The sequence below is a fragment of the Canis lupus genome, chromosome 8 (assembly GCF_011100685.1).
Source record: "Canis lupus familiaris isolate Mischka breed German Shepherd chromosome 8, alternate assembly UU_Cfam_GSD_1.0, whole genome shotgun sequence".
NCBI classification, from domain to species: Eukaryota; Metazoa; Chordata; class Mammalia; order Carnivora; family Canidae; genus Canis; species Canis lupus.
The window spans coordinates 24,862,063-24,884,306 of NC_049229.1; the positions used below are offsets into that span (position 1 = coordinate 24,862,063).

General features: G+C 36.0%; 1 long non-coding RNA gene across 1 annotated transcript; it reads left to right on the top strand.

The window, feature by feature from the left end:
- The first annotated feature begins 1,546 nt into the window (after positions 1 to 1,546).
- On the top strand, positions 1,547 to 17,123 carry LOC102152571. Its single transcript, XR_005362853.1, has 3 exons — positions 1,547 to 1,821; positions 4,154 to 4,356; positions 17,060 to 17,123. It is a non-coding gene; the product is annotated as an uncharacterized LOC102152571 (long non-coding RNA).
- The last annotated feature ends 5,121 nt before the right edge of the window (positions 17,124 to 22,244 follow it).

Below are 22,244 nucleotides of genomic sequence, written 5' to 3' on the forward strand. Positions count from 1 at the left end.
GAATCATGAGAAATAATAAATTGAGCTTTTTAAAATGAACTAAGTTTTGGGTTTGTTTATTCAGTATTAGATAACTGGGATAGAATGGTACCTAAAAGTAGGATACTGTCATGACAAAACCCTGAAACATATAGAATTAGTTTTGGCCTGAAAGGCAGCAAAGAAACTGGAGATTTGAAGGGAAGACATAACTGGAATGCAGGGAAACCTATGTTAGGTATTATTGAAACACCTGCTGAGACTGTCATCTCTGGTGATATGGAAAATAAAAATTGAGGCTGGTGAAGTTGTGGATCTGGACGCATATATTTCCAGGCAGAGTTTTGCAACTAAACCTGGCCACATTTAACTGCCTATGATAGCATATTACAGAAGAAAAATGACATAAAGAAGGTATACTTCCGTAGTCAAGGAGACTATGCAAGAATTTTCTGAGTTAAATCACCATCTTCTCCAGACAGCAAAAGATTTTCAAATCAAAAATGAGTTTAGAACAAAGACCCAATCCAAGATGCTGCTAGTAGTAAATCATGGAGTCAGGCAGCATCAGTTCCAAACTGAGAGTTAAGATCTCAGAAAAGTTTAAGGCAGTGCCTAGAATTAAAACCTCTTATCTAGAGAAAGGTATTTCTAACCATCTTAAGGTCACAGATCTTCAGCACCATATCTCACAAAATGAAGTATAAAAGATCTTGCCTCAAAAAAAGATCTGAGTATAATTTTGATCTAGTGAAATAAAACCCACTAAGACTTATAGAATATCCACAGTGTTTTCAAGAGAATTTTATTGGTCAAATTGCCAACAAATGTGGACTTAAAGAGATAGAGGCAGAAAAAAAGGAAAAAAATCTTTGGGCTTGAAAACTTCTATGGGCGGGAAACAGATTGAGAAAGTTATTTAGTTGAAAGCACAAACCATTTCATATGGAAAAAGAAAAAAAAATATCTCAGAGGGTAGGACCAACAACATGCAGGAAGAACTAAAGAGCCACGCAAAACCTTGCAGAGAGCATACAGAGACCCCAGCCAAGGAAATACCTTGTATACTGACTCTGGAACAGAGAAAACTTGGGAAATATTCCCTGCAGGATTTCAGAATTGCTATGGTCTAGTGAGACTGATATGAGTCATCTCCTTTCCCCTTCTTAAATGGGAGTTATCATAACTATTCAACATATGGCATCTTATGTTCACTTATACAGCAGATGGGACTTAGAAGATGTGATTAAAGATCATAAAGTGTGAATACTATCCTGGATTAATCAGGTCAGCCAAACTCTAAAAGGGATGCAAATAGGTCAGAGCCAGAGTAAAGAGAATGTGACAATGGAAGCAGGGGTTTTGAGGGAGATTTGAGAGAGAAGGGAGTGGAAGGAGAGAAAGATTTGAATTAATCACATTGCTGGCTTAAAGATGGAGGGAAAGGCCACTAGCCAGTCAATGCAGGTAGCTCTCAAAGCTGGAAAAAGCTTTGATTCAAAGCTGTAGATTCTTTCCTACAGCCTCCAGAAGGAAGGCAGGCCACCCAACACCTTGATTTTATGAAACTGATGAAACTGTTTTTGGACTTCTCATCTCCAGAATGGTAAGATAATATATTTATGTTGTTTTAAACGGCTAAGTTTCTGGTAATTTGTTACAGAAGACATTGGAAACTAATACACTGTTTTACTACTGTATATTGGGTAGGGATGAAAGCTAATTTATCTTACTTCACAGGTCTCTGATCCTGAAGAATTGCATTTCTGTGTCTCTGCATTTAACATGGATAATGAGACGCTGGGTTGAGCATATCTGAGCCTGATGCCACAATGGACTGAGGTTTGGGAGGACTTAGAATGTCTTCTGTATATACATACAAAGAATGCATTATGCATGTGGAGGATTATGAATTGTGTGGTCAGATGGACTACAGTAGATGTTCCCTGAAGACGGTTACCATTGATTCCTTCCCTCTCTGCATGTACATACTGCTCCTCACATCAGGAGATGGAGTTTGTTACCCTTCTCCTTGAATCTGGCCTGGTTTGACTAGTAGAATTCATGAAAAAGGAAGCTATCAGTTTCACATCTAGCCTTGAAGAGGACTGACAGCTTCCGCTTCCTCTTTTTTGGAAGTCAGCCCTAATGTGAAAAATCTTGCACGGAGACCATTGTTAAGTGAAGAAGTTAGGCATATTAGAGGCTCTATGATGAAAGAGAGAAGCCTTGTCAATTCCTAGCTGTTGTGCCCATCCTAAGTGGTAAAGCCATCTTGGATAAAAGTCAGACCATATGACTATGGACCAAAACAAACAAACAAACAGACAAACAAAATAATAATAATAATAATAATAAAACAGATATACCCAGCCTTAGTTGCAGAATCATGAGAAATAATATATACATTGCTAGTATTTTAAGCTGTTAAGTTTCTTTAAAAAGATTTTATTTATTTATTCATGAGAGACACAGAGAGAGACAGAGAAATAGGCAGAGGAAGAAGCAGCCTCCCTAGTGAAAACCAATGCAATACTCAATCCGGGGACTCTGGTATCATGACTTGAGCCAAAAGCAGGTGCTTAACCCCTGAGCCAGCCAGGTACCTCAAGCTGTTAAGTTTTGTGTTGGCTTGCCATGCTGCAATATACAATTGAGAGCTAATGTTAGCAGTGAAAAAATTAATTCAGGGCTTTGTTTTCTGCATTTTTAACATTAATGAATCTAAAATTATCATTTTATATTATTTAAACAGGAAAAGTTTAAATAAAATGTGATTTGGTTAAAGGAAACCTTCTATGTTAGCAAAGATCCCATAGTATACCTGCTTCAATAAGACTGATCAGGTGTATTTGCCATATTTTTATTATTACTTAGAATATTTTTGATCTTCAACTGTTTTTTTTTTCATTTTGTTTGCCCAAGATATTATGCTATGATTTTGCCACTTAACACCATAAAGTATCACTATATAATGAATAGCACATTAAGAATTTAAACTCTTGAAGATAGAATCAGTAATGCAAAAAGATTTTTCCCTCTCTAGACCCAATAATCCTGACTAATATTCAGGTAGGGTTCACTTGGTCCAAATATCTAGACAGAAATTTAGATCAGTTGATGGATAGATAGATTAAAAAATAGATGGTAGATAGATAAATAGGCAGAAAACCAACTAGATGGAAAAGTAAACATATAATACCTTATTACCTTGGGGCTTTGTTGTGCAAAGACAAAAGGACATGTTGATTCTTATCAAATCTGAAGACTAAAATAAACACTTTTTTTACCAATACCCATTCACCATGAACTGTGAATGCTATAATGTGATTATCAGTCATCAAGTCCTTTTTAATTTATTCTTAAGTAATATGGCCAAGGAAATAGTTCCTGTTTTGTCTGTATAAGTTATTTGTTGCTGTGTAACAAATTCCTCAAAAGTTAGCAGCTTAATGTATTTATTATCCCATACAGCTGCTGAAGTTCCAGTATTCTAAAGCAATTTAGCTGAGAGATTCTGGTTCAGGGTCTCATATGAGGTTATAGTCAAGCTGTCGACTAGATAGGCATTCATCTCAAGACTTGACTAGGGTTGAAGAATCAGCTTTCAATCTCATTCACATGGTTATTGGCAGGCCTCAATTCACTCAAACTGCCAGCTAGTATTGCCATAATTAACATAAAGGAAATTATGTTTGAATATGTAATAGGAAAATATAATCATAATATAAAGGAAAATCTCTCCTGATAAAGAGTTGTCAAACTCAGAGAGTTATAAAAGAATATATCCTAAACGTCTAAAACCTCAGTTGCAGACAGGTGAACACATAACATTTTATTTTGTATTACAGCACATTACCTATCTTCAGGGATATTACAGTATACCATGGATGTAGTTTGGGAAGGGTTTGAGGGGAAAAAGAAAGTCTACCATTTTTGAAAGTGGTAAATTATGAAAATTCTCATGGGTGTCTAATGTATATTAAATGTTTGCATTAAAATAGCTATTTAGCTTTTGGGTGATATACACTTCAAATCTGTGATGCGTTTCCACTTTTATGTATTTGCGTGTGCCCAGTTCTGCTTGAGAATCTGTGATAGTTTTAAACCTCTTAGGGGAAAAAGAATGTCTTTTTGGCTTCTGAATGTTTTCTCTTCTTTCTATTGCCCTTAGAAGAAATTTCAATGATGGTGCAGAGGCCATGGTGTCGAGTCATTCTGTGATGATAGCTTGAAAACTTCGGAAAGTGTTTCAGAGATAATAAGCGCCACGGAGAATATCAGCAGTATCATTACACACGTTTCATAGGCAACCAAGCCTTCGAATTCTGAACAGTTTGCACTGAGAATATATTGTGTGACAATTTTTGCAGAAAGGTAGAGTGGATTCTTATATTATTGATGATGAGACAGTATATACAAAACTAAATTTCTTGCTAGCAAAACTATCTAAAATATTGGCAAGAGGCATTCTTTGCTTTTTATTTTGTGGCATGGTATTGACCTAAAAAAGGAAAATGACAATTGTTTTATGGGCAATATACTCATAATTAGAGCTGCATGGAAAATTTTCACATCATCTATGAAATTATTTTTGCTGAAATTTTTCATTTTTTGCCTAGGGCCTTTCTGTTAATTTAATCATATATAAAAATAGTTTTTGTGTAAGAACAATTTTCCATATTCTCTTTTCTAAAATTATAATCTACTTTTCCCCAGGAAGGAATATAGAAAGCTTGTATGTGAATTAGAGAGAAAAATCAATCAATATACAGAGCTATCACCATTAATTCGCATTTGATTAGTCAATATTTTTGAACAGAGAAGCAAACTTGGGTCATTCAGGGAAGTTTTTAGCTCTCTTTAAGAGAAAACTCAATTAAACCTGGCCTAAAAAATAAGGACAATTAATTTAGGAATTAAATTAATACCTATTGTTTCAGAGTTTTTGAATTCAACACCTCTGAGAAGCTCTTGGCTTTACCTATCATAGTGACAATTGACAAGCTCATTCATGCCTCTCCGAGCATCTTGTCTTTCCAAATAGTGACCAAGGATGGCAAGAAGAAAGGGTGTGGGTTCTCTTTGACTAGCTATCTCTTTATTAGTGCAAAGGTTCTATTCAAGGTGAATAGCAAAGGCAGTTCCTCTAGGAGGATTGTCCCATAGCCCATTCCAATTCAGTGAAAGAGCTTTAGATTAGTTACCTTCTTAAGTATGTGTCCAAAGTGAACTCTTCTGTCTGAGAGATATGTTTTCTTTGTAAAATATGACACAAGAGAAAACATTTGACTTTTTTAAAATTTCCAATAGAGAGATAATTTAGATATATTTTAAACTTGGACATTTTAAATAATCTGATTAATATACTTTGTGGTTGGCTTATTATGCTTCAATCTGAATATTGGTTCAGTAACTATGCTGAGCCAAAGTTCGGGGTCTGTAATTATAAAGACTTAATTTGCAGATAAGTGTATGACATTGGGAAAATCGCTTTCCTTCATTTATAACATGTGGATGATGGTAGTAACTACCTCATAGGGGTGTGTATGTGTGTGTGTGTGTGTGTGTGTGTGTGTGTGTAGAGAGAGAGAGAGAAATGGCATTAAATTAGAACATGTAAAAACCTCAAGAATGTTGTGTCACAGAGTAAATCTTCAATACATATAAATCACATACAAAGATTGTTGTTGCTGCTGCTGCTGAAGACAATGATTCAATCTGTTATATCTCTGGCTCTGTACCTGTGCTACAGAGCTACATATGTGTCAAATGAACCACATGTCCATAATCATGTTAGCATGGCGTAATGGATAGAAGTTAAATGGAATGCTAAACATTCCATTCTTTTTCACTGTCATTCATTGAATATTCATAGTTTTCTAGCCACTATGCAAACTCCTCCCTTAACTTCTTTCCTTAATTTCCAATCATTGTTTATTTTATGGAAAAGGAAATGGTTTCAGAAAGATTAAACAGCTCTCCAAATCACAGCCAGGTATGGTAGGTCAGGGATTCAGGCACAGGTCTGCTGTCTCCCCTGTGGCTGCTTTTAAGCACTGCAGGATTTTGCTTCTCTTTCCCAATGCTTTCAGGATTTTTTTTTTTTTTTTTTTTTACTAAACCCATGCACATAATTAAGTTCTGAGCTATAAATGTTGCCTTGGGTTTAGATGCCCTAGAGTTTTGTTTTCACTTTCCACTTTTGTCTAGTATTCTTCATTCTTCACAATTTCTCCCAGGATTACTTTCTTAATATACTTGTAAAGGGTTCTTATGAAAACTGCTAAAAACCATTAACTGGTTTCTTTGCATGCACATTGGCATTTGGACTAAATTTTCATTATATTTACTGAATTTTTTCTCTGTTGAAATAGTTAATATTTCTTGTAGAATATGCCTGCATATTGACCAAACAGTAATGAAATTATATTAATTAGGAAGTTAGTATCTGCTTCTCATATTATAATCGTAACATTTGAGTGGATGGTATAAATGTTGATAGTTCATGTTATGGGCTTAATTGTGTCCTAAAACTCATATGTTGCAGTGCTAACTGTTGATATCTCAGAATGTGACTGTAATTGGAGATAGGGCCTGGAAAGGAGTGATTAAGTTAAAATGAAGCTAGTAGGGTAGGCCCTAATCCAATCTGACTAGTGATATAAGAAGAAGAAATTTTGATACCCAAAGGAACATCAGTGATGTGTGCACAGAGAACAGACCACGTGAGCACACAGCAAGAAGGCTACCATCTACTAGCCAAGAAGAGAGAGCTCCAGGAGAAACTAAACCTGCCAACATCTTGATCTGGGACTTCTAGCTTCTAGAACTGTGAGAAAATACATTTCTGTTGCTTAGTCTGTAATATTTTATTATGGTGCACCTGGCTAACTGACAGAGTTTATTCATTTATTTATTTCAAAAATATTTACTGCGAATGTCCACTCTACTCCAGATATGTTCCTAGCTCCAGAAAATGGGATGTTGCAAAGCAGAGCATCCTAAAATATATGTGAAATGTTATTACCATGGAGGAAAGAACAGTATAAGCCAGAAAGCTTGTTTTTCTCATTGATGTTGTTGGAGAAGATAATCAAAAGCAATGAAACGCCGGGACACCTGCACCCCGATGTTTATAGCAGCAATGGCCACGATAGCCAAACTGTGGAAGGAGCCTCGGTGTCCAACGAAAGATGAATGGATAAAGAAGATGTGGTTTATGTATACAATGGAATATTACTCAGCTATTAGAAATGACAAATACCCACCATTTGCTTCAACGTGGATGGAACTGGAGGGTATTATGCTGAGTGAAGTAAGTCAGTCGGAGAAGGACAAACATTATATGTTCTCATTCATTTGGGGAATATAAATAATAGTGAAAGGGAATATAAGGGAAGGGAGAAGAAATGTGTGGGAAATATCAGAAAGGGAGACAGAACGTAAAGACTGCTAACTCTGGGAAACGAACTAGGGGTGGTAGAAGGGGAGGAGGGCGGGGGGTGGGAGTGAATGGGTGACGGGCACTGGGGGTTATTCTGTATGTTAGTAAATTGAACACCAATAAAAAATAAATTTAAAAAAATCATGATGATGACATTGTACCATGAAAATAATTTCCAGGTGAATTTTTGAGAAAGGTAAGTATTTTCTTTTCTAAGAGATTAAAAAATTGTATATGCAACAACACAAGCCTTGTTAAGTTGATAACACTCATTTGTAAATATTTCTTTGTACATTGTAGCAGCGAAGTTCTTTTGCACTGGGATAGTTGAATGTTAAGAATGGCTTATAGAAATGAGTAATGACTTGCTCTCACCTATCTTCCTGACACCTAGACTATGTTTACTTCTGATTTACATGGAAGTTGAAATGCCTCATAGAAAAGTGGTATGTGTAGACTTATAAAGTGAATAGGTTGAGACATAAGAATGGAGGTCGGAGGCAAGACTGTGAGTTTTCAGAGAGAATTCTATCTTGGAATGTGTGAGGTACTGCACAATGAGGCAGCTTTAACAACATGGTCTGAGGCAGTCTTCACCTAGACTTTCTGGAAGCTGGTATATGCCATGGGTATAAGCTGCTGTGTGAAATTCTGAAAGAACCATGTTCTTCAAGTCTGTATTTGAGGCTTTCCTGTACAATAAAAATAAGGGAGACACAATAAAAATAAGGGAGACATTTCACAATAAAAATAAGGAGGACATTTCACTGTCTTTTTTCAGGCAACAGAGATTATGCCATTGTCTGGGGGCAAATCAGTAACAACCTGATCATTAGCCTGAATGGTGCTCTGAATAGTTACCTAAGTGAGAAACAGGAGACAGAGAAATGGGCTCTGCAGAGTATGAAGAACAACTCAGTGGAGCTAGCCTTGGTCTTGATGATTTTATGATTCATTGGGTCTATAATCCAATGCTCTATAGCTTCTAGAATGGGAGGGTCTCCTGGAAAGGGGCTGAAGTTGGCTGAACCAATGACAAGACTGATTTACTTTGCATTCAAAGGAGAATGAGATCTTGGTATCAAAGTTGATGACACTGAAGCATATCCTCCAAAAATAGAGTGAGCTGATCAAATGACTACTGAGAATCATTATTGGAAATCTTCATAAGCTGTTGGGCTTGAGGCCAAAACATAATTCTCATGTTGACTATTTTGTTTTGCTATAATTTAGAGCTTCTCGGGGTGCCTGGGTGGCTCAGTCAGTTAACGGTCAGACTCTTGGTCTTGATTAAGGTTATGATCTCAGGGTTGTGAGACTGAGACCCCTCATCAGGCTGGCTCGTGGTGGGTGCGGAGCCTGTTTAAGTTTGTCTCTTTCTCTCCCTCTGTCCATTCCCCTAACTCACATTCATTGTGTCTCTTTCTCTCTAAAAAAAATATTTAGAGTTTCTCAAAAATTGTTTAGCACCTGATTTTGTGGGAATCCATGCATCACAGCTAATCGTTGTCATACCTAATATTTTATAATTTAGGGCAAAAACTTCAATTTTTATAATTAAATTACAATTTTCAAAATTTGACTTCTTTTAGGGATTAGTTTTTAAAAAACCCTCTAAAAGTAAAGACTATTCTATTCTTAGTTCCTTTACTGAATTTCTAAATGGCTTAATTTTGCTCAATCATCTTCCTCAGTCTTGTAAACAGGAAACAGAAACAAGCAAGAAGCAATAGTGAATGTGGTAAGATGACATTTTTTTTATAGTTCAGGTTCACTAACATGAAATGTATATAATCAATCAGCATTATACAAATATAAAATACATTATATAAATATAAAAAGCATTATTTGACTCACCACAATTCATAAACATTATTAATCTTGATTTTTTTAAAGGGTTACCTAATTTGCTTTGAAGCAGACTGTTTCTGTTGTTGTTTTTTTTTTTTGTATATACTTTAATTGGAGTTTGATTTGCCAACATATAATATAACACCCAGTGCTCATCCTATCAAGTGCCTCCCTCAGTGTCTGTCACCCAGTCACCCCATCCCCTCACCCACCTCCCCTTCCACTACCCCTTGTTCATTTCCCAGAGTTAGGAGTCTCTCATGTTCTGTCACCCTCTCTGATATTTCCCACTCATTTTCTCTACTTTCCTCCCTAATCCCCTTCACTATTCCTTATATTCCCCATATGAATGAAACCATATAATGTTTGTCCTAATCTGATGAACTTACTTCACTCAGCTTAATACCCTCCAGTTGTATACATGTGGAAGCAAATGGTGAGTATTCATCATTTCTAATGGCTAAGTAATATTCCATTGTACATATAGACCACATCTTCTTTAGCCATTCATCTGTCAATGGGCACTGAGGCTGCTTCCACAGTTTGCCTATTGTGGCCATTGCTGCTATAAACATTGAGGTGCAGGTGTCCTGCTGATTCACTGCATCTGTATCTTTGGTGTAAATCTCCAGTAGTGAAATTGCTGGGTCATAGGGTAGCTGTATTTTTAACTCTTTGAGGAACCTCCACACAGTTTTCCAGAGTGGCTGCACCAGTTCACATTACCACCAACAGTGCAAGAGGGTTCCCCTTTCTCCACATCCTCTCCAACATTTGTGGTTTCTTGTCTTGTTAATTTTCACCATCCTCACTGGTGTGAGGTGGTATCTCCTGGTAGTTTTGATTTGTATTTCCCTGATGGCAAGTGATGCGGAGAATTTTCTCATGTGCTTATTGGCCATGTCCATGTCTTCCTCTGTGAGATTTCTGTTCATGTCTTTTGCCCATTTCATGATTGGATTGTTTGTTTCTTGGGTATTGAGTTTAATCAGTTTTTTATAGATCTTGGATACCAGCCCTTTATCTGATACGTCATTTGCAAATATCTTCTCCCATTCTGTAGATTGTCTTTTAGTTTTGTTGACTGTTTCGTTTGCTGTGCAGAAGCTTTTTATCTTGATGAAGTCCAAATAGTTCATGTTTGCTTTTGTTTCCCTTGCCTTTATAGATATATCTTGCAAGAAGCTGCTGTGGCCAAGTTCAAAAAGGGTGTTGCCTGTGTTGTCTAGGATTTTGATGGATTCTTGTCTCACATTTAGATCTTTCATCCATTTTGAGTTTATCTTTGTGTATGGTGTAAAAGAATGGTCTAGTTTCATTCTTTGCATGTGGCTGTCCAATTTTCCCAGTGCCATTTATTGAAGATATTGTCCTTTTTCCAGTGAGTAGTCTTTCCTGCTTTGTTGAATATTAGTTGTCCATAGAGTTGAGAGACATTTCTGGATTCTCTATTCTGTTCCATTGATCTATGTGTCTGTTTTTGTGCCAGTACCACAATGTCTTGATGATCACAGCTTTGTAGTAAAACTTGAATCTGACATTGTGATGTCCCTGGCTCTGGTTTTCTTTTTCAATATTCCCCTGGCTATTTGAGGTCTTTTCTAATTCTATACAAATCTTAAGATTATTTGTTCCAACTTTCTAAAGAGAATCCCTGGTATTTTGATAAGGATTGCATTGAATGTGTAAATTGCCCTGGGTAGCATTGACATTTTCACAATATTAAATCTTCCAATCCATTAGCATGGAATATTTTCCATCTCTTTGTGTCTTCCTCAATTTCCTTCAGAAGTGTTCTAGTTTTTAGGGTATAGATCCTTTACCTCTTTGGTTAGGTTTATTCCTAGGTATCTTATGCTTTGAGGTGCAATTGTAAATGGGATTGACTCCTTAATTTCTCTTCCTTCAGTCTCAGTATTTAGAAATGCTAGTGATTCCTGGGCATTGATTTTGTATCCTACCACACTGCCAAATTGTTGTATGACTTCTAGCAATCTTGGGGTGGAGTCCTTAGGGTTTTCTATGTACAGTATCATGTCATCTGCAAAGAGGGAGAGTTTGACTACTTTGTTGCCAATTTGAATGTCTTTTATTTCTTTTGGTTGTCTTATTGCTGAGGCTAGGACTTCTAGTACTATGTAGAACAACAGTGGTGAGAGTGGACATCCCTGTCATGTTCCTCATCTTAGGGGAAAGGCTCCCAGTGTTTCCCCATTGAGAATGATATTTGCTGGGGCTTTTCAGATGCTGAGGAATGTTCCCTCTATCCCTACACTCTGAAGAGTTTTGATCAGGAATGGATGCTCTATCTTGTCAAATGCTTTCTCTGCATCTATTGAGAGGATCATATGGTTCTTGTTTTTTCTCTTGTTGATATGATCTATCACATTGATTGCTTTACAAGTGTTGAAACAACCAACCTTGCATCCCAGGGGGAAATCCCACTTGGTCATGGTGAATGATCTTCTTAATGTACTTTTGGATCCTACTGGCTAGTATCTTGTTGAGAATTTTTGCATCAGTGTTCATGAGGGATATTGGTCTATAATTCTGCTTTTTGGTGAGGTCTTTGGTTTTGGAATTATGGTAATGCTGGCCTCATAGAATGAGTTTGGAAGTATTCCATCCCTTTCTATCCTTCGGAACAGCTTTAGTAGAATAGGTATTGTTTCTTCTTTAAACGTTTGATAGAATTCCCCTGGGAAGCCATCAGGCCTTGGACTTTTGTGTCTTGGGAGGTTTTTGATGACTGCTTCAATTCTCTCCCTGGTTATTTGTCTGTTCAAGTTTTCTATTTCTTCCTGTTCAAGTTTTGGTAGTTTGTGGTTTTCTAAAAATGCGTCCATTTCTTCTAGATTGCCTAATTTATTGGTGTATAGCTGCTCATAATATGTTTTTAAAATCGTTTATATTTCCTTGGTATTGGTGGTGATCTCTCCTTTTTCATTTGTGATTTTATTGCATCTTTTCTCTTTTGTTTTTAATAAGGCTGGCTAGTGATTTATCTATCTTATTAATTCTTTCAAAGAACCAACTCCTGGTTTTGTTGATCTGTTCTACAGTTCTTCTGCTTTCTATTTCATTGAGTTCTGCTCAAATCTTTATTAACTCTCTTCTGCTTGGTGTAGATTTTATTTGTTGTTCTTTCTCCAGCTCCTTTAGGTGCAAGATTAACTTGTGTGTTTGAGTTTTTTCCAATATTTTGAGGGATGCTTGTATTGTGATGTATTTCCCTGTAGGACTGCTTTTGCTGTATCCCAAAGATTTTGAATGGTTCTTTTTTCATTTTCATTAGTTTCAATGAATCCTTTTAATTCTTCTCTAATTACCTGGCTGACACATTCATCTTTTAGCAGGATGGTCTTTAACCTCCAGGTGTTTGAATTTCTTCCAAATTTCTTCTTGTGATTGAGTTCTAGTTCCAAAACACTATGGTCTGAAAATATGCAGGGGACAATCTCAATCTTTTGGTATCAGCTGAGACCTAATTTGTGACCCAGTATGTGGTCTATCTGGAGAAAGTTCCATGTGCACTTGAGAAGAATGTGTATTCAGTTGAGTTTGGATGTAAAGTTCTGTAAATATCTGTGAAATCCATCTCGTCCAGTGTATCATTTAAAGCCCTTATTTCTTTGGAGATGTTGTGCTTCGAAGATCTGTCATTTACAGAAAGTGCCGTGTTGAAGTCTCCCACTATTAGTGTTTTATTATCTAAGTATGTCTTTACTTTAGTTATTAATTGATTGATACACTTGGCAGCACCCACATTAAAGGCATAAATATTCATGATTGTTAGTCTTCTTGTTGGATAGACCCTTTAAGTATGCTATAGCGTCCCTCTTGATCTCTTACTACAGTCTTTGGGATAAAATTTAATTTATCGGATATGAGGATTGCTAGCCCAGCTTTTTTTGAGGACCATTTGAATGGTAAATGGTTCTCTCACCTTTGATTTTCAGGCTAGAGGTGTCCTAGGTCTAAAATGAGTCTCTTGTAGACAACAAACAGATGGCTCTTGCTTTTTTATCCAGTCTGAAACCCTGCATCTTTTGATGGGATCATTTAGCCCATTCGTGCTCAGAATAACTATTGAAAGATGTGAATTTAGTGTCATCATAATACCTATTCAGTCCCTGTTTTTGTGGATTATTTCTTTGGGCTTCCTCTTTCTTTTACAGGGTCCCCCTTAATATTTTTTGCAGAGCTGGTTTGGTGGTCACATATTCTTTCAGTTTCTGCCTATCTTGGAAGCTCTTTATCTCTCCTCCTATTCTGAATGAGAGCCTTGCTGGATATAGTATTCTTGGCTGCATGTTCTTCTCATTTAGTACCCTGAGTATATCCTTCCAGCCCTTTCTGGCCTGCCAGGGCTCTGTGGAGAGGTCTGCTGTTAATCTAATATTTCTCCCCATATAAGTTAGGGATCTCTTGTCTCTTGCTGCTTTAAGGATTTTCTCTTTATCTTTGGAATTTGCAAGTTTCAGTATTAAATTTTGAGGTGTTTATTGGTTTTTATTGATTTTGGGGAAGGATCCTGTCTATCTCTTGGATCTGAATGTCTGTTTCCCTCCCCAAATTTGTGAAGTTCTCAGCTATAATTTGTTCAAATATGCTTTCTGGTCCTCTGTCCCTCTCGGTGCTCTCCGGAACCCCAATTATACATAGTTTTTTTTCCTTTTGAGGCTATCATTTATTTCCCTTAACCTTTCCTCATGGTCTTTTCATTTTTTTTCTCTTTTTTTTTCCTCAGCCTCCTTCCTTGCTATCAGCTTGTCTTCTATGTCACTCACTCTTTCTTCTACCTCATTAACCCTCATCGTTAGGACCTCCAGTTTGGATTGCATCTCATTTAATGGATTTTCAATTTTGGCCTGATTAGATCTAAATTCTGCAGTCATGAAGTCTCTTGAATCCTTTATGCTTTTTTCCAGAGCCACCAGTCGCTTTATAAGTGTGCTTCTGAATTGGCTTTCTGACATCAGATTGTAATCCAGATTCTGTAACTCTGTGGCAGAGAATACTATTTCTGGTTATTTATTTTGTGGTGGGTTCTTCCTTTTAGTCATTTTGTCCAGTGCAGAGTGGCTGTATGAGCAGGCTGAGTCAAGAATATCAACCACAAACTATGTAAATTTCACCCTAGATGATTCTGCTGAAGTCAGAGACAAGAAACTGAAAACGAAGATCAGAACAAAATAAAACAGACCACTAAAGTGAAAAAGAAATTTTAAAACAAAGTAGTAAAATATAAAAGGCCAAGAATCCCAAAGAAGAGAAAACAAAAAAGAAGAGAAAAAAGTAAAAGTAAAGAGGAATAAAGAGAAAAAAAGAAAAAAAAGGAGAAGAATAAAGGGGAGTACTGGGAGATGGTGGTCATGACGAAGTTGTAGTGAAGGGAGAATGTAATCTACCTGAGGAGTTCTAGAGGGTGATCCTCTTGGTTCTGAGTATATTAAGTTCTGTATGTTAGAAGATGCTCAGTCCCAAATTTATATAAACCAGAAATACTTGTAGAAAGCCCCAACATTGACCATCAAAACATAAATGAGATTAAAGAAAGGATAGAATGGGAATGAGGAATCTCACAGAATGAACCAGCATGATATACCACTTGGTTCTGGGTGCATGCTGGTCATGTTTTAGAAAGTATTAACTTCTGCCATTGTAGAACACAGTGAGGTAGAGAAAACAACACAAAACAAAGCAAAACAAAAAAAAAAAAACATATCTTGATCTCCAAAAATTAAGTATGTTGAAGGGAATCTGGAAGTGGAAAATATATCTAGGACCTATAATTGTAGAAATATGAAAGTCAAAAAGGAAGAATCTTAAAAATGAAGAGGTGGTAAACTATTGTAGTTAAGGTGGGAAAAGAGAAAAAAATTGGGAATTTAGAGTGTGATATAAAAACGAGTTGTACTGGAAAAAGGAAGAAAAAAAGAAAAAAAATAGAAGGGGGTACCCTCTGGTTCTATATACTGTAAATCCCTCAACTTCCAATGGAGCTTTCCAGTGCTGCTTGATCAAGAACTTGCTATTCCCTTGTTCTTCCAGCTGATCTTCTGGGAGAGGGGTTGCTGTGCTAATTCTCAGGTGTGTCTGTCTTATTAGAAGTGAAAAAACCCTTCTCTCTATAGCATTCTAGCTGTTCTCTCTTTAAATCTCAAGTCGAATTTGTAGGTGTTCAGGATGGTTTGAAAGTTATCTAGGTAAGCTGGTGGAACCAGGTGAGTTGAGGACCCCTACTCCTCCACCATCTTGCCCCGCCTCCACAAGGCAGACTGTTTCTTAATGCAACGTTTTGGTCTCTTTATGTATAATGCATGTTTTTCATTTATTAATCGTTTGTATGTTCTAAATTTAAAAGTTGAAAAGAGTTTGTTTTTACAGTGCCATTTACTTTTCTAATATTAAGGGTTCAAATCATCCTGTGTTTATGAGCCTCCTGTGCCTGCCATTATTAATTCAACTACAACATGTTATCAGTCTATTACAGAAAGGTTAAACAGGTCAGTTACCTTTCACCTCTCCTGCCAATTCACATAAACATAAAAATCACCTTTTTAATTTTTTAATCTATCCCATTTATCTAAATCAAGTCAAATCAAGTGAACTTTAAACCATTTTCCCAATCGCTCTGTGTTTTATTAAACCTTGAATAGCTGCTAGCAGTCATTTTTATACTCACTCAAAACATATGTAGTAATAAATAGAATGAACTTCATGATGTTAAAATTTTTAAAAGAACATTTTAAGGTTGCTCATTTAGGAGTACTGCACTGATAGTGGACAACGGATGAGTAAAATGATGGGATCACATTTAAATGTGCAAAATAAAATGACTACACTTATCAGTTGTTAGATGTTAGTGGATAGGATAGACATAAGCGTTCACATTTCTGATAACTTAAAGAACTATGATTACATGATTGCATCTTATTATTTGGGAAAACTTACATAAAGTCAATATATGTAGTATTGTCATTAAGATTATATAATAAATTTGGTTCTGTTATGGCTTAAATTGTGGTTATTCATTGATTATGTAAATTTTATAATATTCTCAGAACTTAACTAGGGATGTAAGATAATCCTTTCATTCTGTGTTTGGTGGTAATTTAACCTTTAAGAAGGACACCTAGGTGACTCATCTGTTGAGTGTCTGCCTTCAGCTCATTGTGTGATCCTGGGTCCGGGGATCGAGTCCTACATCAGGCTCCCTGCAAGGAGCCTTCTTCTCCCTCTGACTTTGTCTCTGCCTCTCTCTCTCTCTCTCATGAATAAATGAATGAAATCTTTAAAAAAAATTCTTAAAATTCATAGGCAGATAGCCTATTGTCTACTAAAAGCTTGGAGCAGTGGATTTTCAAATTTTTATTTCCTTAATAAAATGTCAGATTCCTTCAGTTGAATCTATCAAAATTCTGATTCATGGAACCTGAGGTGGGCCACAAATAATGGTGTATGTATGTTGGGGTGTGGGTAGTGTGATGGAGGGAGAGGAAAGAAGAATACATATTAAACAATACATCAACAATGGTATTAAATGCTCCCTTTGGTTTAAAAAGAAAGCACCTGTGTATTTCACCAGTATTCCATCTAAACACTCCACCATCTAAACCCAGCATTTGTTAAAGTAGTAGAACTGTATCAGTTGTTTCTTGAGAACTTTGCCAGCAAAGATATGTTTGATTGTACTCTGCTGGCTGGGAACTGAAAGGTGAAGTAATCCCTAGAATGTGGCTATCCCTCTTATCCACAGTTTTGCTTTCTGCCTTTTAGGTTACTCTGGAGCAACTAAGGGTCCAGAGGCAAATGATCCTTCTCCTGACATATTTTCAGAAGGTAAATAACAGCCTAACCCTATATCACTATGACTATATACCATTTACTTCATTCCAACCCATTGTGTAGGCATTTTATCATCTCACATCGTAATAATAAGAAGGATGAGTACAGTAGAATATTTGAAGACAGAGAGACCACATTCACATTACTCTCCTTATGGTATATTGTTACAATCTTTCTATTTTATTAGGTGGGGGAACTCTCCAAGAAAGGAAACACTGTGGTGGTTTGACTCTGCCTCTCTTCCAGGGAAAAGAGTGGAGTTTAGACTTCACAGGGAAGACCCTTGTCCAGTTGTTGCCCTCTGCCCCATTAGATTGCACTCCTAAGAGTTGTAATACTCAGTCAATCACAACATTTTATTGTGGCATAGAAATGAATTCAGGATACAGGCTTTAGAAACAGTATGAAACTCTTCCCCCCACCTAAACCGTATTATTAATTGATTTTCTTAATGTCTTTTAAATGTAATAATCAATGATATAACAAAAAGTGGGAATAATATCCAATAAAAACCACTTTCTTGCTTATTATTTTTGGCAAATTTTATTTTTCTTAAAAATAGATAGAAGGTTATTATTCTTTAAATGGAATTAAAAGCTGTATTTTACTATAAAAAGCCAGAAAGTAAATGCAACAACAAAATAGATCATGAGCCCTAATTCAAGTTACTGTTCCTATAGATTTCTGGACAGACAATAAAATATGGAGTGTCTGTAAAGAAGGGTGATATGGCTGACTTACTGCTTCAGTAACTCATTTTCTTGTCTCCATGGAAAACTGCCTTATGATATTTTGTCCCTGACAAAAGACGTTTAGACATTTAGGTCCAATCTTCTCTGTGTTTGCACTGTGTTAGAACTGTAGGATACACTTTCAGGTTGTGTTCCTTAGGAGGTGCTTAGCCATCCTGTAAAGATTTCTGTCAATGAACTTGATCTTGACAAGTGAAATCAATGATGTATAAATAATAGCAGTAAATAAAACTAAATTGCCTTTCAGAATTAGAATATTCTAATAAGGTCATAGAACATCAAAAGTGCATAGTCATAATGTTTTCTTGCCCTGATGTCTTCTTTTTAGCTTATGGAAAGCAGATTCTAATTTTATGGATCATATAAGCACAAATTAAAAAATGAGCGAATATCCTTTGTTAATGGAAGATTTGTAACAATTAAAAGCTATTAAAATTGTTATCTTTAAGATATTCTCGATTTTATCTTACTTTAGTTTGGTAGGTCAAATTTTACTGTTTTGTTGTTGTTAGTCACTTGCTATATCACTTTTTCTTACTGTTTACTTAAAAGTATCTTTCCTGATTACTTGTTGTTTTTGAATCACACTTAAGGACTTCTGAATTTTTATGAGACAATGAGATTTATAAATACATAGTTCTATGCAGCTTATTTAGGCACCAGCTCTTACAAGATGCTCATATGAAAAACTTAGGATCTGCAATGCAAAAAGAACTTCTTTAAATAAGGAAGGCTTTGAGAGACACATTTATTTTTCTTTCTTCTGATGAATCTGGGAGATACTAAGCAAAGAGAAATGAAGAGAAACCAATCCTGGTTTAAGACCAAACCAAAGTCTATGTACAAGAATTATGCTTTCAAACCTAAGCTCTACTGCTAACTTGTTATGAAATTCTGGTCATATACCACACTTACATGGTATATACATGTATCCTAAAAAAGAGATTAAAAGTTATATATAGTCTTATAACTTTCTCTTCTGCTTATCTAGATATTAAAAATTGATAGTTTCAGGGAACCTGTCACTATTTTTTGTTACAGTGGATGCTGAAATGTACATTATATTAAGTAAACTTTACAACCAGAATGCCATCTCTATCGGACATAACAAAACAGTAGATCATTTCATCTGGGACCATTAAGTCAGTCTTCAAAATTTATCTGAATACTGCTCTAAATTAGAGGTATGAGAGAAAGCAACAAGGCCAAGTTTCAGATAGAGATTTTCATTAAATAGGTAATAAGTAAATGCAAAAAGAAGTAATTACAAAATGAGATACAGGTACTATGGGGATTCTTTAGGTTGTCATGCTGGAGAATAACATAAGGGGGATTTTATTACTTAAATATGTTTTTGCAGGAGTGATATATAAGCTGAGGTGAATGATAAGATTGACTCAGTCATGGCAGAACCACGTGGGCAAAGAGCATGAAGTGTTGGAGGATCTGCAGGAAGGCCTGAGCAACTTAAGAATAGTGAACAGCTAAAGGATGCTAAAAATGTGAGAAACTGGTGAACAATGCAGAGCATTAAGAGTCATGATAAGATGCTTGTACACCATACTCTATAAACAGTTTGATTCTCCAGAAGATGCCATGTTTTCCATTGTCACACTTCTTTACAAACGTGTTGTTCCTTCCTAGCAAACCCCTACCCCTAATGATATTTCTCCCTCCACAGAACCCTCCTCTTTTTTTTCCCTTTAAAGTAATTTTACGCTCCTACTTTTATATCCTGGTCACACTCCTTTTTTCATTTTGCCTCAGTTGTGACGTTTATCATACTAACTTGCAAATCACATACTTGTCTGAATCCATAAGCTATGTTATTTTTGGGCAGGGGTATTTCATTTTAACCTTTCTATCTCCAGCACCTAGAACAATGGATAGCACATAGCAAATGCCTGGCAAATATTTGTAGAACAAATGTGTTCATTTCCTAGTGTCAGCTCTGCCTCAATGCATTTCATTCAATGTTAAGCTTGTTCAGCTCTTGAAATGTCAATCATCCCCAAAGCCAGGCGGCAGTGTTAGACATGGTGATTGCTCTCCTAAGTGCCTTCACTTCCAGCTGGGATCCTGGACCTGGCACTGCAGCCAAGCTACAAATGACCTAATTAGTCCTTTGGTTATTTCCAAAAATTTTGAGAATAATCATGAACTGGGATAGCCAAAAAACTGGGACATGCGGAGTCTGATGAAAGCTGAAATGTTTAGGGTGCCAGATGCAAGTCTTTTAGACAGCATCAATAGTTTCCAAAACAAAGTAGTTTGCATTTTAATTGTTTTCTGGAACTTTTATCAACAAAATATGTTCATTGACTAATCAGATCTTTGTACCAGATTAGAAATTAGCAGTGTGTTGGCCACAGAAATAAGATACAGAATCTTTCTTTCTGGCCCTGCTCTAAAAGAATTTCTGACAGAATTCAGCCAGATGCTGTGTATCTCTTTCCAGAGTGCAATTTTGGGGCTAACTAACAGTGAGCTGCCCTTGGATCCCATGCTTCTAATCAATGTCAGAGAGTGGATGCTAAAAAGGCAGCCTTCCCAGAGGAATCAGTACTTAATGGAATTTTGACAGGCTTTTAATGCTCTTTTCTAAAGGACCATCTCTTCCTTCAGAGTCACAGTTTGTTGGTGAGTTTGATGGCTGATGTCACAAACAAATGTACTAATACCCTACTGGTATCGTATTTACTCAGGGGAAAAGCCAGGAACAAGACATTCTTTGAACAAGACAACATTCATGGAGTGGCTGATGAATTTAAAGTTTAGCACCACATATTTAAGATAATGAGTGACTGTTTCTTAGAAACTATACTCAAATCTTTCCAACACTCCTACAGGTGACTAAGACATAATATTGTATAAGAATATCTTCTGGGGGCTCACGTGTAATTTTAAAGCCCTGAAGAAGCTATTGAAACTCAAAGTATTCATTTACTTGGGCAAAACACAGAAATCTGTGTACAAAAATATAATTCAATAAAATCTATTATATATCAACTTTTATAGATTCTGTAATATGCAATTCTGTCAATGAAGAATAAATGCTGCCTAGTTTTTAGGACAATAACACCAAGATACAGCTCAAGAATCCAAAAGGACAAAATGATTACTGAGCAATACTAGCACTAAAATGGTTAAAGAACATGTGTGCTAACTTTTAAAAAGTATTTGACAATAGAAGAAAGCCAGATCTTCTTTTGATTACTTGTATAAAAGAGGAAAGCTAACAGTTATAATCACTGATGAACATTTTTCATTTTTTAAGCATTGGGTAACTAAACCTCTGTGTGGGGCCTATATGTATAGATGCTCACATGGTCCTTATAGAATTGGCTAATACAAGATGAAAAGGATGAAAAGAGAGCCTAGAAAATTAAATGCAAATATCTGGGGTAATCCTACTTTATAGTTATGCATTTTTAACTTCTGCAGTCCTTAAATTAGTTCTTTTCTGTTACAGTTTAAACACTCCAGTAGAGCCCTAATGATTCATTCCACTTAAGTGAAAGCGCCATTCTGTAAAACTATTCTCTAATATAGGTAAATAGTTCTCTACTATATCTGTAAATTCTCTGTATACATTAACTGATCATTTAAATATTGTGCATTGATCTTCAGGATTAGAATTTACTATACCCATCTCAAGGTCTAGAATCACTTTAGCCAGAAGATGAACACATGTTTTGGATGAACACCCCCATTTTCTTCTTTACTACACTACATGACTATCTATACAAACATTTCCCCTTTTATTATGTTCTTTTATTCCTTTTCTAGGAGAAGATTAAGGCCGTGGAGGGCTTGAAGCTCAGATATTTTTAGGGGCCCCACAGAAGAAAAAGAATACAGCATTACAAAAAAATATGTGAGTGTATATTTATTTCAAAATTTTAAAAATCATAACAAATTACAAATTTTAAAAAGTTAAAAATACTACCAGGATCTCATAAACTAGAAAAATTCCAGTATTTTATTTAACCCTCTGAGACCATTAGCTGCCATGTCTCCTTAGTCTCCATTAATCTGGAACCATTCCTCTGTCTTTGTCTTCTACGACCTTAGCATTTTTAAAGATTCTAGGTCAGTTGTTTTTTGAACCCTCAACCTGGTTTGACTGATAATTTATTTTAAATATTAAAAATAAATGATCATTTTCTTATTGGTGACATTCCAACTGTCTCCTAGTTTATAAATGTTTTTGTTTGATTCTACCCCCTTAGTACTACAATATTCTTAGTGACTACAATATTTGAGACATGACTGAGAAGCACAAGCAGAGTATTGAGCACGAACTTGGTGCAAAGATGTTACTTAGTGAGTAGTACTTCTCTCTACTCCTATCTTCCTTCTCG